This window comes from Nylanderia fulva, unplaced genomic scaffold (assembly GCF_048542155.1).
Source record: "Nylanderia fulva isolate GAGA-0341 unplaced genomic scaffold, ASM4854215v1 Scaffold624, whole genome shotgun sequence".
In the NCBI taxonomy this organism is placed as follows: domain Eukaryota; kingdom Metazoa; phylum Arthropoda; class Insecta; order Hymenoptera; family Formicidae; genus Nylanderia; species Nylanderia fulva.
The window spans coordinates 40,001-45,000 of NW_028190726.1; the positions used below are offsets into that span (position 1 = coordinate 40,001).

General features: G+C 56.0%; 1 pseudogene; it reads right to left on the reverse strand.

Annotated features, from left to right (window-relative positions):
* The window catches only part of LOC146720730 (large subunit ribosomal RNA), a 7,385-nt pseudogene extending 2,651 nt beyond the window's left edge, over positions 1–4,734 (reverse strand).
* Between the last annotated feature and the right edge of the window lie 266 nt (positions 4,735–5,000).

Sequence of the window (5,000 nt, forward strand, 5' to 3'; positions counted from 1 at the left end):
CACCATTCCCATCCACTCCGTGCCCTTTCTCTCCAACTCCGCTCGGCTCTGTCCTTCTACAACCAACAGCAGGTCATCCGCGTACGCAACCACCTTACATTCATTCTCGCGTAGCCGCCACAACAGTTCATCCATCATTAGGTTCCATATAAATGGGCCGCAGATGGAGCCCTGCGGGCAGCCACGCTGTACTTCCTTCCACACTGTATCACATGCACCCGTCATACATACACGCCTGCCGCTGAAGTAGCTCTTCCACAATTCAATCTCTTCACATTCAACTTCACGCAGTTTCTTGATCACACATTCCCACTCTAGGTTGTCAAACGCTCCCTTAAAATCCACGAACACTCCTATCACGTACTTTCTCTCCGACCCATTCACCCATTCATGCACTCGATTCCACGCATCCTCGGTCGACCGGTTCCTAACAAATCCGTACTGGGCGTCACACATTCTTCCACACATCATTCGCTCAAGTCTTCCAACCATCATTCGCTCCAACACTTTCCCCAGCACGGACAGCAGGCAAATGGGCCTGTACGACCCAGGGTCCGACCTAGGTTTCTCAGGGGACTTTAACAGAACAACCACCCGCGCAGTCTTCCACGCCGGGGGGAAACACGCTGTACTCAGGCATACATCATACATCCTCTTCATCCATACCGGGACAGCACGCCAAATCGCTCGCAACATCTCCGTACTTACTCCATCCATACCAGGTGCCTTTCCCACTTTCATCGATTTCACCGCCACATCCACTTCGCTCCATTCAAACTGCCTTTCTTCCTCACTCACGCCTCCTCCCGCCTCCATCTCCACGCTCGTCCGCGCTGCCGGGAAGAATCTCTCCATTAACGCATCCACACTCTCTTTCCATGTGCTCGTCATTCTATCACCCACTTTTATGCCACTCAATCTTACCTCTGTCACGCTTTCCCATGCACACCTTATACACATCACTCCATGGATCCGAGTTCCCAGTCTCACACACAAATCGCTTCCAATTCTCCTCTTTCACTCTTCGCATTTTCTCCTTATACTCTCGCAAAACATTCTTGTATTATAGTAGATAGGGACAGTGGGAATCTCGTTAATCCATTCATGCGCGTCACTAATTAGATGACGAGGCATTTGGCTACCTTAAGAGAGTCATAGTTACGACCGCACCGGGGGGTCTGGGGGGGCGGTTAGCCCCCCCAGTAAGCGCCCCCAGCGGTGCCGGGCGGCTACATCGCGGTTACTCCCCTTCCGCTAGAATCGGGATCCACACCTGGGATTTCCCCCTTACAGCGCACATACACTGCGTATTACGTACGCCAGGACAAGCAGATCCTTCAGACGTAGGGGCGCGGTTTCACCACGCAACACAATTGACTATGGAATAGGTTAGGTTTTGCGTCACATGGACGCGGTCCACCATTCCTACTCTCTTTATTGTACCTGTGTGTGACGCCCCAGGTAGCAAGGCACCGATCCACGCAGGCCGAATCATATTTACGTCCAACCGTGCAATGGATGGGCTGGGATAGCCCAGAGGGCTTCCCAAATGCTTAAGGGAATGCGTACACATGAAATTTCTCCACGAGACACACACTGCGCCAGGCGCCCTAGCTTCCACGCCCGTGAGAGTCCGACACCAATTGGTAGGGCACCGGTAGCCTCCCGGTGGGGCTCCCTACCTCCCTCACTACCCGGTGTTAGTCTAAGTCGCATGTATGACAGCTTCAGCATGCCTCGGACCCCGAACTGTGCATTCTCAGCGCCAGATCAGTCGACTCGGCCACGCATTCGCCACCATCAGCAACCCCGACAACGTTAGACGGGTAACCGTCGCGTACCTCGCTATTAGGCTACGCTGCCGATCGCCGCTACGACAAGGCCGGACGCTTTGCCCAGAACCTGGGATCGCTTTATCCTTCCATTGTCGTTTTAAGGGTAAACTGTGATCGGTCGCCCGTTTACCCGCGCTTGCTTGAATTTCTTCACGTTGACATTCAGAGCACTGGGCAGAAATCACATTGCGTCAACACCCGCGAGGGCCATCGCAATGCTTTGTTTTAATTAGACAGTCGGATTCCCCTAGTCCGTGCCAGTTCTGAGCTGAGCGTTGAATGGCGGCCGAAGAGGACGACCACGACGGCTCGCGCCGCCACGGAAGCCTCGCAGCAAGGAAGATCCGCGGGAGGCCAAGGCACGGGACCGAGCTCGGATCCCGGGACCGGCGCGAGAACGCCGACCGTTCACCTCGCCCAGGCCCGGCACGTCAGCCAGACCCGCTTCCCGACCAAGCCCGACACGCCCCGCTCCTCAGAGCCAATCCTTATTCCGAAGTTACGGATCCAATTTGCCGACTTCCCTTACCTACATTATTCTATCGACTAGAGGCTCTTTACCTTGGAGACCTGCTGCGGATATGGGTACGAACCGGCGCGACACCTCCACGTGGCCCTCTCCTGGATTTTCAAGGTCCGAGGGGAAGATCCGGACACCGCCGCAACTGCGGTGCTCTTCGCGTTCCAAACCCTATCTCCCTGCTAGAGGTTTCCAGGGAACTCGAACGCTTATACAGAAAAGAAAACTCTTCCCGGATCTCCCGACGGCGTCTCCAGGTCATTTTGGGTTACCCCGACGAACACTCTTACGAGGGCCCGAATTGTATGCGGTTCCGCTGCCGGGTTCCGGAATAGGAACCGGATTCCCTTTCGCCCGACGGGCGTGTGTCCTTCGTATAATATTTATTATTATTTCTCGACACTCGAGTATATTGTACGCCGTCATTGACATAGGATTTCTCCTAGGGCTTAGGATCGACTGACTCGTGTGCAACGGCTGTTCACACGAAACCCTTCTCCACGTCAGTCCTCCAGGGCCTCGCTGGAGTATTTGCTACTACCACCAAGATCTGCACCGACGGCGGCTCCAGGCAGGCTCGCGCCCAGACCCTTCTGCGCTCACCGTCGCGACCCTCCTACTCGTCAGGGCTTCGTGACGACGCGAGAGAAGACTAACGCCCGCTCCCGGTTGCCGCCCCACTTGCCGCTGACGGCAGAGTATAGGCTCGACGCTTCAGCGCCATCCATTTTCAGGGCTAGTTGCTTCGGCAGGTGAGTTGTTACACACTCCTTAGCGGATTCCGACTTCCATGGCCACCGTCCTGCTGTCTTAAGCAACCAACGCCTTTCATGGTGTCCCATGAGCGTCGAGTTGGGCGCCTTAACTCTGCGTTTGGTTCATCCCACAGCGCCAGTTCTGCTTACCAAAAATGGCCCACTTGGCACTCTGATCCGAAGATGCTCGTGGCTTCATAATTTAAGAAAGCCAGAGATCTCACCCATTTAAAGTTTGAGAATAGGTTGAGGTCGTTTCGGCCCCAAGGCCTCTAATCATTTGCTTTATTAGATGAGACTCGCGCGCGTTCCGTGCGGAACGGCCGAGTGCCAGCTATCCTGAGGGAAACTTCGGAGGGAACCAGCTACTAGATGGTTCGATTAGTCTTTCGCCCCTATACCCAGTTCCGACGATCGATTTGCACGTCAGAATCGCTACGGACCTCCATCAGGGTTTCCCCTGACTTCGTCCTGACCAGGCATAGTTCACCATCTTTCGGGTCCCAACGTGTACGCTCTGGGTGCGCCTCTTCTCGCGATGAGAACGAGACGCCCCGGGAGTGCGAGGCCGCATCGCGACGCGGCCCATCCTCCCTAGGTCGACGGCCAGGGCCGACCTTCACTTTCATTACGCCTTTAGGTCTCGCGACAAGTCCCAATGACTCGCGTACATGTTAGACTCCTTGGTCCGTGTTTCAAGACGGGTCCTAAGAGTACCCAAAGCAGTAGCGTCGCCGACCGGTATCGGTCTCCCGCGAGACCGCGGGAGACGTTCGCAGGCCTGTCGAAGGTGTACCGTACTGTAACCAACAGCGGGCCAGGACCGGGGACGGCGCGAAGTCCGTAACCTCCGAGTACCGTGGCGCGCGCTTGCGACGGTCTCGACGCACCGTGAATAGTGCGGCCTGATACCTTGCGCGTACCGCCGAGCAGCCGGCCGGGCGACCGAGGGTTTGTCGCGTGCCGTTTTACCGGCGACGCGACAGACACCGCACCCGGGCCGTAGACCGACACCCAGCGGGTCGCGACGTTCTACTTGGGGAGAAGTGCACGACGACGAGCGCCGGACATCGGCGCACGGTAGCGTGCCCGCGCGCGAGCCGCAAGGACTCCGCGGGACATCGCCGACCGACGCGAAGCCAGCGCCGCTGACGATGAATCTCCCCGTTCGATCTTTTGGGTTTCTTAGGTTTACCCCTGAACGGTTTCACGTACTCTTGAACTCTCTCTTCAAAGTTCTTTTCAACTTTCCCTCACGGTACTTGTTCGCTATCGGTCTCGTGGTCGTATTTAGCCTTAGATGGAGTTTACCACCCACTTAGAGCTGCACTCTCAAGCAACCCGACTCTAAGGAGAGATCCTCCCGAGGCGCGCACCGGTCGCTACGGGCCTGGCACCCTCTACGGGTAAGTGGCCCCATTCAAGATGGACTTGGACGCGACGCGGCACCTCGGGATAAGCGGATCCTCCCAAACACCACATTTCCCTGCGGCGGAACCGCGGGATTCGGTGCTGGGCTCTTTCCTGTTCGCTCGCCGCTACTAAGGAAATCCTGGTTAGTTTCTTTTCCTCCGCTTAATAATATGCTTAAATTCAGCGGGTAATCTCGCCTGCTCTGAGGTCGTCGCATAGTGAGTTTTCGTAGCCGTTTGCCTCCTCCGCGTCGCTCATCGTCGTCTCTCCTCTATAATATATATTATAAGAGGGAGAGAGAGAGAGCGTCGAACGAGAGAGCAGCAGCGGCAGCACACGAAATACGCGAGAAGGCAAATCGCCGGGGCGCTAACCGCACACACACTCGTTGGTGGTAATGGAGACGATATATCGCGGGGTTCGAGATTCTCGGCTCTCCCTTTTCTCTTTTATATACGAAATTCGGGCGGAATCGAT